General features: G+C 41.8%; 1 non-coding gene across 1 annotated transcript; it reads right to left on the reverse strand.

The window, feature by feature from the left end:
- Positions 1-14,352: 14,352 nt before the first annotated feature.
- LOC122127263 lies at positions 14,353-14,460 on the reverse strand. The gene has a single exon (XR_006151102.1). It is a non-coding gene; the product is annotated as a U6 spliceosomal RNA (small nuclear RNA).
- Between the last annotated feature and the right edge of the window lie 743 nt (positions 14,461-15,203).

The following is a 15,203-nucleotide window of genomic DNA, read 5'->3' on the forward strand; positions in this document are numbered from 1 at the left end:
ACATTGCCCAAGCCATTTTGGCATTTGCGAACTTTGGGTAGGCAGCCATCGTTCTATGCCAGAAATGGAATTGCTTAGATCCAGATTGGGGTCTAGCAAGATATTTCTCCAGCATTGTTTATCAGCCTTATTTTCTGCAAGACCATGCAAAGTACCAAGTATATTACAGTCCTAAAAAAATGCAAAGCCTTTCTTTAGTTGTTGCCATGAATTAACAACGCTAGTTGATTTGCTTTGGGAGTGGGGTGGGAGGAGGGTGGTCAGTTGTGGGGCTTGAACTCAGGGCCTGCAAGCTGTCCCTGAGCTCTTCTGCTCAAAGCTAGCACTTTGTCTCTTTGAACCACAGCACCACTTCCGGTTTTCTGATGGTTAATTGGAGATGAGAGTCTCAGGACTTTGCTGCCCTGGCTGGCTTTGAACTGAGATCCTCAGATCTCAGGCTCCTGAGTGGCTAGGATTACAGGCATGTGAGCCTCTAACACCCAGCAACTGGTTGCTTTGCTTTAATGTATCAAACAACAGATCGAATTTTGTAGTTGGATTTGTACTTTGAGGTTCTAGGATTTATAACTACACTATGTTCCAGACACATGTTTTTCATGGCATTTGCAGCTTCTCCACAGCTTGCTCCACACAGGGCAAAAGAACACACTCTACTTCACCAAGGAGATTACACAGTTGCAAATTCCAGCACTTCCCAGGAGTCCTTTGAGCTGGAATTAAGGGCTGCCATTGTGTGGATAAAGTAATTGCTGGACAATTGGCTTTAAATGTGTCCTCCGTTTAAGAAACATTTAAATGAGGAGGATTGGGATCCCATATTTCCATAGATTTATTCCATCATCCTTAACACTTTAGCTGCTACCAGTTGTCCAGTAATTCATTATAGTATTCTAGCATGTTTGGGACAATGTTTAGGACATGCTATACAAAACAATATATGCCATAATGAGTATTTGAAGCTGAAGGAATTTGAGAATGGCAGGTATACTCTGGCCTTCCCTGATATGTCTCCTAAGAACTGCATGTGAGGGTGCCCTCCCCCACCTTCAGGACAGAAGCACCCTCAGCCCTGAAGATATGAATGCTCAGAGGTGTCCCAGTGAACAAGCCTCCAGCTTGCTTTATCCTCACACATTTTCCTGTGACTGTCTATTCTTCATCGGTTTAAAAATCATTCAGATCTTTCCTACAAGTCTTCGTTTCCTTCTGAAGACCCCAATGTCATGTAAAATGGGCAAGGGATATGTTTTGTTAGTCTAACTTTTGTTAGACTTTTCCCAGCTGTGAACCTAGAAGAGCAGAAGGAAAAGATACTTTCCCTTTCCTACAGGTGGAAGAATCTTTTGTATGAGGGGCTCTATCATCTTTCTGAAAATATGTCATTGCACTGCATTCCTGAAAGCTTCCACACTTCAGTGAGAGCCGGAAAGGCAATGGTGGATGAATACTTACTGGATACTAAGCACTGCAGTGGTCATTTGGTTTATTACTATTATTTATTGTTACTATTGTATACAGAATAATGCAAATATAAATGTATAGACTGCAAATTATTATTGGTTTTTTTTGGTCCGGGCTTGAGGCCTGAACTCTGGGCCTGGGCACTGTCCCTCAGCTCTTCAGCTCAAGGCTAGCGCTCTACCACTTGAGCCACAGCGCCACTTCCGGCTTTTTTTTTCTGCTTATGTGGTGCTGAGAAATCGAACCCAGGGCCTCATGCATGCAAGGCAAGCACTCTACCACTGAGCCACCTTTCCAGCCCCTGAATATTATTTTTATTCTCATAATCTATCTGGCATATTTCTCTAATCCCCATTTTTCTGGTTAGTAAATGAAGATTTCCAGAGCTCAAATAATCTTAGTTAAAAATCATGTACCTCTAGTGAGCAGAACCAGAGAGCAAACTCAAGTCTATTTAGCTCCTGTAAGGTCGGCTCCTGGATGGCTAGCAGACTCCACCCTCCTCGCAGCAAAGTCTCCACCAAGTACCTTCGTTACCTAGGCAACTGGGACACTTGGAAGAGGTCACATCTGCATCCGCTGAGGTCACATCTGAATTTGATGTGGCCACACCTTTCTCCGCCCATACCCTAGATAAGGCCTAGCCTAGGCCCAGACACCCTCTCTCTGCTCTTTTTTAGCTCTTTTCTCTCTCTCTCCCAGCTCTCTCTTCTCTTTTCTAGCTCTTTCTCAGCTCTTTCCCACCTCTTTCCCAGGCCTTTCCCAGCCACGTGGAGTGCCAACCTTGCCTGGTCCCAGCAGGTCTACTGAATAAACCTACCCCTTACCTGAATACCACGTGCTTGCTGCTGTTCTTACTCGGCTACCTCTTTTTAAAAACCTAACAGCTCCAGTACCTTTGTTTTGTTCATTACAACTGCATTGGGTTAATCTAGGTTGCTACTCTAGAAGCTGTCCAAATTGTAGTATCCTATTTTGCCTGTCAGACTTTCAGTTTTACATATTTAGGCTATGTTCTAGTGTTCTTTAGAATGGTAGCTCTCAAAGGGTTTGAAATGCAAATTGTGCCCAACCTCAAACTACTGAGTCAGAACCCTAGCACAGGGGCTCAACAAGCCTCTGTGATGATTCAACCTGGACTGGAGATGAGGACAGGAGGGCTCTCTCCTGATGGATCTGTAATCCATTAGTGGATCTGAACTTTGAGTAGGCTATTTGGAGGTGACAGAAGTCTGGAAGGGAGGGTGAAAGTGAATGAAGTAGGTCACTAGGGCAGGGTTTTGAAGGATGCAGTGTGGATCTGGCCGCTTCCTATTCCTCATTTTGCTTCCAGGCTGCCTTAAGGTGAGCAGCTTTCCTCCATCACACCCTTCCTCCATGATGTGCTGTTTTCCCGAGCCTGCCTAAAAGCAATGGAATTGAGAAGCATGGATGGAAATCCATGAAACCCTGAGCTCAAATAGATTCCTGTTGCTGTGATATTTTGTTACAGTGACTAACACATTCTCCAAATAGCCCTGAAATGCAGGAACATTTTGAAAACGTGCTGCTTTGAATAGCAAAGTTAAACTGAACTGGTTCGTTCATCTTTATTTAGTGAGATGATGGTGGTGTGTGTGTGTGTGTGTGTGTGTGTGTGTGTGTGTGTGTTTTATATTAAAGAACTTCTCTCCAATCTTTGCAAACTTTTACAAGTGATATTTTGTACATTGGTGATTACAGATCCACAAATGCCAAAGTGATTGTTTGGGGCAGTTTCTGGTACTTGGTATACTTGTTGCAGATGCTAAGGCCAAGAGAATACTCTGTTCCATGGAAGGAATGCTATAACATAAGCCCACAGCTGCCACAAATGAAGAAAGGATATTTCTGACATGTCACTATTTATCATCCTCAGCTTTGGCCTCATTCTGTGTAGCAGAAGTAGGACATTTGAGCACCTATCTCCCCTGTCCAGTTCTTTCTCAGTTTTAGTCCATTCTCCCCCACAGGTTTTCTGTTCTCTAGTCTTAAAATCACATTTGACCTCTGTAGAACACCCTTTTCACTTAGATGTTCCCCTCCCAATTAAAAAAAAAACTTTTAGGATTTATTTAATGATTTGTTTATGTGGTACCAAGGAATTGAACCCAGGGTCTCATGCATTTTAGGCAAGCACTCTACCACTAAAGCCCCATTCTCACTCTGATTTCTCCTTCTTTATCTGAACTACTTACAAATCTATTGCATTTTTATTAGGTCATGAAATAACGATGAATAAATGTATGCAGAATCTTATGTGTGTTCTTACTGAATTTATTTGTGTTTCTTGACTTCTACAAACTTGCTGACATTATTATTATTTTTTACATTATCTTTTCTTGTGACACTTTTCTCACTTCTTGTGAATACTTGTTGCTTCTTTCTGTTCTAGCATTCTAGTTGGAGCTCTAGCACTTTTTTAATCCTCAGTGAAAAGAAGTAACTTCACTGCCCTTCCTGTTTCTTCTCTTCATTATTTGGGTGATGTCATTTAACCATTATTTATATCTCACCTGTCTAAGACACAACTTAGATTCTGAAAGAAAACAAAAGAATGGAATTGTGAGGCAAATAATTGCCCCAGAGTCAAACTCTGCACCAGTGTACATGCACTGTGGAGAAATTCTCACATAGAACACTGGTTATTTTTGACATGCTGTAGTTTCTGTTATCCATACTACAGTATAGCAGAAACAAGGGATGATGAGCAGGGGAAGGAAATGCTGTAGTTGGAGGTAAGTTGACAACAGCAGCCACTATTTATTGGCAGAGTAAGTACAAGGAAGACAAGAATATTAGGGAGTGGAAGAGTTCAAACTTCATAGGTGTCTGATGCAATTAGTGAAATTGAGCAACCCTACATATTCCACTGGGAAAATGAGAATCACAGCCCATAGGCTATGCCATCTAAGAATTTATAAGCTGAGATTCTGAAGGATCTGGGTAGAAGGAACCTCACTTATTGAACACCTGCCACATAACTTGATGGCTTCTTTAGGATATACCAATCAATCAGTTTACCTACTATTATTTTATGTATCTCAAGACCAAAACACACTCAGAGCCTTCATCCTCTCAATTACAAAGAAGAAATATGCTCTGCCTTATTTTGCAGGGAGGTTATATGTAGGCCATTTCTAGAACCTTCTAGAAATTTCTTAAAAAAAAAACAACCTTATGGTCCTCTTTCCTCAGTCTCCTCAATAGCTAGGACTACACCTGGCTTTATGATCTATCAATCATGTTCTATCAACTAAAATCTGCTGTATTATCTCATTTAACCTGACAACCTCTTTAAAGGCCCAAGCTCCAATACATGGCTGGGGGGGGGGTGGTGGTGGTGGAGTGGGTAGGACTTCAATATATCAGTTTGTGAGGGACACAAATGTCCCATAATAAATAGCCTTTTCTTCAGCTCTCTTCTTACTTTCAAATGGTTGTCTAACATGTATTTATTATTCAGTATTAATGAAATTTTAAGTCTCTGCTTTAAGCACCTTTTAGAATCACTCATCCATCATCTTCAGATTTCATATTTTTCTCTCATCAATACAGATGTTGCTATTACTATTTACAAAACATTTTAAAAACAAACTAGGCCCTCAAATTAATAAGATGGCCCAAACTAGGGCACCATTAAAAATCAGACAGGCAGCAATGGGCCCCAAGGTGCCAAGATGGCAGTTCCCTTCAGATTGCAGAGCACCTTGGGGACCTGAGGCTAGCCTTACACTAGTCTCTTTGGGCTGCAAGCATCCTTTTTTTTTTTTTTTTTTCCTTCTGTCCCATGAAAATGCTCTTGATTTTCTAGCTATGTTTGACCTCAAAGGGTTGGGCCATGCTGACTAGGATTACCAAGAGTGATCTCCCATGCCACCTGCTGGAAGTAGCCAGAATTGAGCTACTATTTGCACCAGAAAGTATATTTATTGTCTTTATGCAACCATGTAAGCTAAACAATCCTAAGAAACAATGCTTTCTGCTATTACAGAGGGTTTGATTATTTTCCCTTTGTATTAGTTGGAAGAATCAAACTACAGACACACATTTTCTTCGGGAAAATGCCCAATTAAAAAAATTATCCTGAGTGCATTGGTGTACTTCTGTAATCCCATCACACAGGAGAATTACAAGAAAAATCCACAAAATCCTTTCTCAACTGGCAGGTGAGCAGGATGGCACCTGTTTTCCTAATTATGACAATTGCCCAGAAAGGAAGTAAGACCTATCACAAAAATAATAATTAAATATAATAAATATAAAATAATAATAATTAAAAAAAGGTTCAAGGGCTGTTGGCTTAGTGGTAGAGTGCTTGCCTAGCATGCATGAAGCCCTAGGTTCGATTCCTCAGTATCACATAAACAGAAAAGTCAGAAGTGGTGCTGTGGACCAAGTGGTAGAGTGTTAGCCTTGAGCAAACGAAGTTCAGATACTGAGTTCAGGCTGCAGGACTGGCAAACAAACAAACAAATAAATAAATAAATGAAAGTTTCAGGGTGTGGCTCAGTGATAGAGCACCTGTTTAGCAAGTACAAAATCTTGAGTTCAAACCCCAGTTTTGTGCTTTTTTTTTTTTTTTTTAAACAGAAAACCACCGTCCTCTTCATACTGACAGATGACTACATAGCAAGTTACAGAGGATCTAGAGTTTTCTAAGTGTCTCATGTAGGGCAGGTAACTTCAGCCATTTCCCTGGCTCCAGTCACTTTCCTTCTTGTCTCCCTATCATCTTGATTGCAGACACATTTCCTAGCCAGGCTTTTGTGGTGTGACCTTACAATTAATGGCACTACAGTGATATCTTTGGCACAAACAACATTTTGGAATCTTCAGTGGAGGAGCTGATTTTTTTCTGGCCTACGGCGGGTCATTGTCAGCTGGTCAGAATGAATGCTTTTCAGCAATCTCTGTCTTTTCCACCTTGAAAGTCTGTTATTGTGATCTGTGAAGAAAAAGGGAAAACACAAAAGAATGGATAAACAGGGACAAGGCATTGCTGCCAGCAGTTAAGACCTATTCCAGACTCTTGGCTCTGGCCCATGTCCACAAAGTAAGAAACACTCCCTTCCTTTTTATTTAAGCCAACCTCGGAGAGTCTCTATGTCTTCTAGAAATGAGTAGAAACCAGTACTCCAAGGTTTCTGCATGCCTCCTGCTAACATAAGAGAAAATCTCTTTAGAGACAATCATGAAATTACTTTTACTATATTATAATCACCTCTTATGAATACAGCAAACATTTAGTATACAATATGCAGCAGTTATCAATTGAGAGTGAAAATAAAGTGTCTTGGGACAGAAAATAGTGATTGATTCAGATTTTTTGGCACAGGTTTTTAACTCAAAATCTTTTGCTTATTAAGCAAACACTCAACTATCAAGCCACACTCCCCACCCCCCTTTTTTTTTTGTCTGTCAAGGGGCTTGAACTCAGGGCCTGGGCACTGTTTCTGAGCTCTTTTGCTCAAGGCTAGCACTTTACCACTTCTGGTTTTCTGATGGTTAACTGGAGCTAAGAGTCTCATGGACTTTCCTGCCCAGGGTGATTTTGAACTGTGATCCTTAGATCTCAGCTTTCTGAGTAGCTAGGATTACAAGCTTGAGCTACTAGTGCCTGGTCCACTAGTTCTTTTTTGACTGAGTATTTTCAGACAGACTGGGTATTTTCCTGTCGGAGATGGTAGATTACCTGACTAAAGTATAAAAGTGAGTAGGTGTAAGCTTTTCTTCTGTGACTGCGGGGTGGGCTAAGAATCCCAAAAGGAATACTTTCCATTTGAATAAGAATTTATTTTGGGGGCTGGGAATGTAGCTTAGCCATAGAGTGCTTGCCTAGCATGCATAAAGCCCTGGGTTCAATTCCTCTGTACCACATAAACAGAAAAAGCCAGAAATGGCATTGTGGCTCAAGTGGTAGAGTGCTAGCCTTGAGTACAGAGAGGCTCAAGGACAGTACCTAGGCCCTGTGTTCAAGCTCCAGGACCGGCAAAAAAAAAAAAAAAAGAAAAGAAAAAAGAATTTACTTTGAAGCCAAAAGAAAATAATGGTATTTTAACCAAAAAGATTACCATATGTTTTGCTATTCATGAAAGACTGCTCTTGTCTTTCTGTTCATGAATATTTTGCCTTACTTCCCACACTCTTTAGAACCTTACTTGATACATAGAAGGGGTTCAATAATGAATCATTGCAAGAATATTAGCCAAGTGTATCACACTTTAGCTTCTAAATTCTGAAGAATGGCAGATTTCAATGAGCACAAAAGTAGGACCACAAATAAGCAGCTACCCAGCTTTCTGAACTACCTTCCTTCCTTCCTTCCTTCCTTCCTTCTTTCCTTCCTCTCATCATCCTTACCTTCCTTTTTTCCTCCCTCCCTCCTCTTTTTTTTTCTGTGCCAGTCCACTGGAGCCCCCACTTCTGGCTTTATTTTTGGGGGGGGAGGGGCGGCGGTTCATTGGAGATAAGAGTTTCACAGATTTTCTTGCTCTAGCTGGCTTCAAAGCACAACCCTCAGATCTCAGCCTCCTGAGTAGCTAGGGTTACAGGCGTGAGCCTGCTGAACATTCCTTTCTTTCCCTTTGTCTTTCATCTTTGGCCTTACTCTTTCGAAGTGTCAATTGCAGATGAATATAATCTTCTGGCCCTCTGAGGTGGGTACTTCCAAAAATTCTCATGATGATCTTTAGCACACTTAGCCATTGTTTTCATCTTCATGTCCACTCCGCTGAGGGCTCTTTTTCTGTCTGTTACAGATATAGTCTTTGCTGACACCCCCCCCCCCTTCCTCTTTTTATGGCTAGTCTTATGGCATTTCCAACATCTGGTATGCTTTAGAGAATCCCTTGTTTAGAAACAGTTCTTTCCAGACCACAATATAAATTGTGAGTAAAAGCAAATAACTGGAAATATAACAAGAAGAAATCTTTCATTAGGAAGTTGCCCTGGAAGTGGCCGCTGTAGTAGAAGCAGAGATTGCTCTCACTTCATCTCAGATGCCCGGTTACTGCTGCCCAATCTGGGCACTTGTTTTCACATCGTGTGGTTTGCTCTTCAGGCATTGGGCAGACTGCATTACAGTCTGCATATTGGCGCTTGTTACGCAGCAAGTAAAAACACCTGGCTGCCTTGCTGTTCATCCACTGCCAAGATCTGCTTCCTCATAAGACTCTAACTGCTTTTGCAGGGTGTAACATCAGTGGGTAGAACATCAAACATTTTTATCTAATGGTTTGTTAATGGAACACTATTTTCCAGATGTTTGCTTAGGCTGTTCCTTAGATGTGGATTTGTGGTGGTGTTGGTAGTTTCTTTTTAGAGCAGTGATGGTTAATTTTGTTGGGGGCAGCAGAGGGGAGGGCTGTCTTTTCCAAACCCCTTGTTTCTGATGACATGCAGCTATTCCGTGTCTCGTGTTAACCCCTATGGATGTGGTCCAATGGTAAACATGACTAGGGAAAAAATTAGTGTTAGAAGAGCTGATGCACCAGATTTCTATGGCTGTGGAGGCAGCTAGATACGCTGATAGATCATAGGCCTGCTGGTTATAGGGGAAGACATGCTTTCAGGCCCCTCCCTTTTTAAAAAAATTCACAATAACATAATGGGAACAAACTCACAGGTACCAAGGGATGCAAACGTAGGCCACACAGCTTGATCTTAGTAAAATGATACCAGGTCTCCTAGGTCCAGCAGGATGAAAACCTTTTGTGTTCTTTTTCAAAGCATTAATCTCTTCCAGGGGCCCCCGAAATCCCTACACTGGCAAAGATATTTCTTGGTATCTTGATATCACTTTGTATTCTTAAGTTTAGTTTTTGTACGAATACTTGACCTTGAACTCAGGTGTTTGTGCTCTTGCTTAGCTTTTATGCTCAAGGCTGGTGCTCTCCTGTTTGAGCCACACTTACACTTCCAGCTTTTTGCTTTCTAATTGGAAATAAGAGTCTCTCAGATTTGTTTGTCTGGGCTGGCTTGGAACCTTGACCCTCAGATCTCTACCTCCTAAGTAGCTAGGATTACAGGCGTGAGCTACCAGCACTCAGCTTCTTGATCACATTTTGAAGTAGGACAATCTTCTGCGGCAGGTCCCTGCAGGTCCTCTTTGTGCTTGTCATCAGCCATGCTGCAAAGCCACTGCCAACATCCTTCCCCCTCTGTTTGCAGCTTCTCACCCACAAGGGTGAAATATATGCAAACACACATTGCCAGGAACTCTTTCCTTTTTCCTTTTTTTTTTTGGTTCAAAATCAGGACTCAAACTTGGCATCTGACACTTTGACTCATTGGTTCTCAGCAACTCTTTCTACACTTCTTCTCTCCAAATCCTTCTCTCTCTCCACAAAGTCTCTTTATCGCCCACAGCTTATGGGCTCTTGAACTCTCTCTCCATCCTAGCGGGATGGGTGGTAAGAGAGAGAAGCAAGTTCAGTCTGTACGAGGCCAGAAAGTACTGAGAACATGACGGCAGCCTGTATATAACATAGGGTAGACGCAGCCAGCCATGGGGAAGTTTATGTGGGAAACACTAGCATTGAGAAAAAAAAAATGTATTCTTTGTGAATGAAGAATGACAGCACACAGACCAAACCCCCAAAGCGGAACAGAAATTCACATAAAACTCTAGGTAGGTTTACATTCTGTTACACAAGTTTTAAATTCTGGAGTAGAGCCGAACACATCACCTGCTTTTAGGTCTCCACAATATGCTACAGCTAATACAATCGACCAAGAGAACACTTAAAGATTTGGTTGTAATCTATCGACTGTCAACTTGTGGGTAACTGGGAAAGTGCTTTGTGGTCTCTTTTTGTCTGTTTTAATTGATGGATTTTTCTCCGCCGCTAGTTTTACAGGAGAAATTGAAACGCAGCTGCTGCATTATAAATCCACACAGTAAAATCAATGGTGTCCAGCAAATAACAAGAAGGTTTCAGCATAGCTCCCCTACCAGCCCAACCTGCTTCCTTTCCTGGAACTTTCCTTGTGGGCTTGGTGATGATTCATGCATAGAGGGACCAGGGATGTGGGACTAAGAGGGAAGAAAGGAGTTCATAGCACAAGTTTGAAAACTAGCCAAAAGAATCAATAATAACTTAGAAGCCCAGGAATATGAGCTTCGAAATCCAAGTCAAAGCTCCCCTCTGTGAGCACCTACCTGATTCATCTTATTTGATGATGGGAACTTTTACTATTTGTCATCCTATCAGCATGCGTGTGCTTAGATTCGTTAGTTCCATTGTCCCCATCCATCTATCAACCCAGGGCACATTCCCAGCCAGTAGGCTATGAGTATCCAACTTGCTATACACGTAAGGAGCTACTCTCTCTCTCCTGACATGCCAGTCTCAACTGCAGGGTGCCATTATACTACCAGGACTTCCTGCCCCAAATGTCTGACTCAACAGCTCCACCCCCTCCACATTCCATTTTCTCTCAGAGGTGGTTCTTCTCTGTGATTTGGGTTTTCTATTCTTCCAGCTCCATGTTTCATACAGCCACTTCTGGCTTTGTGTTTGATTTCTCTTTCGTCCCCATTTTCTTCTCTTGCCTTGATTTGAAGCACTCACAATCTCAGGATGACAAAGCCATTTTCCACTTGGCTTTGGTAACCTTACCCATGAGATTGCCTGGCAACCTCTCTCTCTCTCTCTTTTATTATTATTATTTTAAGTAGTTGTACAAAGAAGTTCCCATACTACAAAAACAGTATATGAGTACAAGGTATCTGACAACATTGTCACTCATCCCTCCTAACCCATCCCTTCTCTCACTTTTTTTTTTAAAAAATTGAGATTAGGTGATTACATAAATTTCACAGTATTGTGGAATAACGATACTTAGTTAAAGTCACAAACACATTTTAACCTTCACAAGGGAATTTGTCCTTATCATGGTCTATAAAGTTTGTGAATTCTATGAGCTTTGACAATAGAAATTATTTCTTCCACATTGGGTGATGATTACATTTCTTTCTGCTTATTGTAGGCTGTTCCCTCTTTCCCTCTCATTCTTCCCTTTCCATCGCTGACTTGGGCTTGCTTAATTCTTTTTCTTCTATGTCCAGTGAGCTGATGGGCCCCTTTGTTGTATGTTTTTCTGTTTCCCATTTATTTATTCTGTGTCCTCCTCCTGGCTTCCCTCCATTGTGTGCATATATTTATCATATATAGGGTCAAGAACATGGAGTCATTTAGTAATGATACGACAAAATGAGTGGCTGTCCTTTGTTTCTCGAGTCCTGTTTACTTTGTCATATTTTCTTGGATTTTGGCTTGAGCATCCACGTATCAACGAGACCATGTGCCATTTGTCTCTTTGTTCTTGGCTTACCTTGTTCAAAATAATTTGCTCTAGTTCCATCCATTTCCCTGCAAATACCTTTATTTTGTCCTTTTTTGTTGTTGTTGTTGGCCGTGGGGCTTGAACTCTGGGCTTGGGCGCTGTCCCTGCACTCTTCAGCTCAAGGCTAGCGCTCTACCACTTGAGCTACAGCGCCACTTCCAGTTTCTTAGTGGTTTATTGGAGATAGGAGTCTCACAGTCTTTCCTGCCTGGCTTTGAACTGCGATCCTCAGATCTCAGCCTCCTGAGTAGCTAGTATTACAGGCGTGAGCCACCGTTGCCCAGCCTTTCTTTTTTTTTTTTAATACATTTTTTTATTATTGTGAAAATACCATACAGAGGGGTTACAGTTACATAGGAAAGGTAATGATACATTTCTTATCAAGCATTGTTGCCTCCTCCTTTGTTTCCTCTTCCCATCCCTTCCCATCTCCCCCCACACTCACCCCTTCTCCCCCTATAGTTGTAAAGTTCATTTTTCAACATAACGTCTTGTACATCTCATTGTTGCAATGGGTCCACCTGTATCCCTATTTAAACAATTTGTTTTTTTTCCTTTCCCTCCACAGTATACCAATATCTATTCCATTGTATATAGGTACCACAGTTTTTGGCCTATCTCTTTCAATGAGACCCAGATTCTGTTTAAGAAGTGAGAGTAAATGGAATGATTGCATGGGGCTGGGGGAGAATGATGAAAGGGATGACATCGATCAAGATGCATTGTGCTCATAAGTTGATATGTTGAATAAAAACCTCTTTGTACAACTACTACTTAGAGATAATAAAAAATAGAAAGGGGGGAAAAATGAAGCGATAGTGTTGAGTAGCATTTTAAAAATGTTATTACTAGAAGAGAGCCTCCAGTGGGAGATGCAACTGCAAGGTCATGTGTTTAAGCCCTGCCAAAAGATGGGCTTTCTTTAGGGTGTTGAAGTACAGAGATTGTGCAGCTGAGTGCTGGTGGCTCATGCCTGTCATCCCAGCTACTCAAGAGATCTGAGAATCATAGTTCAAAGCCAGCCCAGGCATTTTTTTTTTTCAGTCATGGAGCTTGAATTCTGGGCCTTGGCCCTCAGCTCTTCAGCTTAAGGCTAGTGCTCTACCACTTGAGCCACAGCACCCACTTCCGGATTTTTCTGTTTATGTGGTGCTGAAGAATTGAACCTAGGGCCTCATGCATGCAAGGCAAGCACTCTACCACTGAGCTACCTTCCCAGCCCAGAATATTTTGTTGGTCATGGGACTTGAACTCTGGGCCTGAGCGCTGTCCCTTAGCTCTTCAGCTCAAGGAGAACACTCTACCACTTGAGCCACAGCCCCACTTCTGGTTTTGTGGTGGTTTATCAGAGATAAGAGTCTCAAGAGCTTTACTGCCCGTGCTGATTTTGAACCTCAATATTCAGATCTCAGCCTCATGAGTAGCTAGGATTACAGGCATGAGCCACCAGCACCCAGCTAGAATTTTTTTTAACATTTACAGATAACAAGCAAAAAAGTTGATGTGGCTCAAGTAATAGCCAATTTTAGATGAAGCACCAAAGGGAAGTTCAAGGTTCTGCATTCAAGCCCCAGTAGTGGTGCATGCATAATGTGTGTGTGTGTGTGTGTGTGTGTGTGTGTGTGTGTGTGTGTGTGTGTGTGTGATGCGCACACACACACTACCTTGTGCATGGATCTTTCCTGAAAGTCTCTCTGTTTCTCCACGGTATGTGGTGTTTTTCTATTTTCTGGATCCCACCATGTTCTACCTTTGTTTATTTGTGTGCACATCTGAGCTGCGTAGGCAATGCTTGCTCTGGGCCACAAATCTGAATTTTAATCACAGATTTGGTTATTTATGTGACTTGAGTACAATGCCTTCTTTAGTCTTAGCTTCTTTGTTGGTAAATTGATGGTAATCATAACTGTGTTATAGGAACTTTTTCCATATATATATGTCAGTCGTGGGGCCTGAACTCTGGGCCTGGGCTGTGTTCCTCAGCTCTTCAGCTCAAGGCTAGCACTCTACCACTTGAGCCACAGTGCCACTTCCTTCCATATATATATTTTATTGTAAAAATACTGTACAGAGGGGTTACAGTTACATGAGCAGGGTAATGAGTACATTTCCTATCAAGCATCGTTACCTCCTCTTTTGTTTTTCCCTTACTATCCCTTCCCACCCCACCTCCCCAACTCCTCCCTCCCTCCCCCTCCAAAACTGTAAAGTTTGTTTTCAACATAGTGTGTTGGGCTGGGAGGGTGGCTCAGTGGTAGAGTGCTTGCCTTGCATGCATGAGGCCCTGGGTTCAATTCCTCAGCACCATGTAAGCAGAAAAAGCCAGAAGTGGCACTGGCTCAAGTTGTATAGCACTAGCCCTGAACTGAAGAGCTGAGGGACAGTGCCCAGGCCCAGAGTTCAAGCCCGACTGACAAAAAACAAACCCAACATAGTATCTCGTACATCTCATTGTTACAATGGGTCAACCTGTATCCTTATTTAAGAATTTTGTTATTTCCCTTCCCCTCCCCAAATTATAAAAATATGGAACGCTTCATGAATTTGCGTATCACCTTTGCGCAGGGGCCATGCTAATCTTCCCTGTATCATTCCGATTCTTAGTATATGTGCTGCCGAAGTGAGCACTATTGGAATTTTTTGTGAAGACTGAATAAGATAATGAATATGTATGCTTAACCAGTTTTGAGTTCATAGTACATGGTCAGAAATTATGTTATTGTATTTTTACTTATTGTTTGTTTCTTTTCTAGACCCAAACTTCATTTGTAGTAGATATTTTCCTGTGGTAGAAGGTCAGCAGGTAGCATTTCAGGCAAGTGTGTCAGCTCTGCCAGATAGTCTTTGCCTTCTTTTTCTTACAAGCATAAAAATGTAAATTCTGCCTGGCGCCAGTGGCTCACGCCTATAATCCTAGCTACTCAGGAGGCTGAGATCTGAGGATCACGGTTCAGAGCCAGCCCAGGCAGGTAAGTCCATGAAACTCTTATCTCCAATAAACCACCAGAAAATGGGAAGTGGCACTGTAGCTCAAGTGGTAGAGTGCTCTCCTTGAGCTGAAGAGCTGAGGGACAGTGCTCAGGCCCAGAGTTCAAGCCCCATGATTGAAAAAAAATGTAAATTCATTTTCAGATCATAGGTTATATAAAACTCAGGCCACAGGTCTGTTACAGTGTTCGGATTCATTTTATCTAGTCTATACTACAGCAAGACTATAATAGATTAATGTTAGCTGACAGACGCTGTATGACTAAATAAATGCTTACATGATTGGATTTTATAAGGATGTCTTGATTCTGTTTTTACCCTTTGAAAATTGCCCAATTTTTCTCCCTTACACCTTTCAAAGTTCCAAATTCTGATATTTCTAG

The sequence above is a fragment of the Dipodomys spectabilis genome, unplaced genomic scaffold (genome assembly GCF_019054845.1).
Source record: "Dipodomys spectabilis isolate Male_0828 unplaced genomic scaffold, ASM1905484v1 ptg000297l, whole genome shotgun sequence".
Classification (NCBI taxonomy): domain Eukaryota; kingdom Metazoa; phylum Chordata; class Mammalia; order Rodentia; family Heteromyidae; genus Dipodomys; species Dipodomys spectabilis.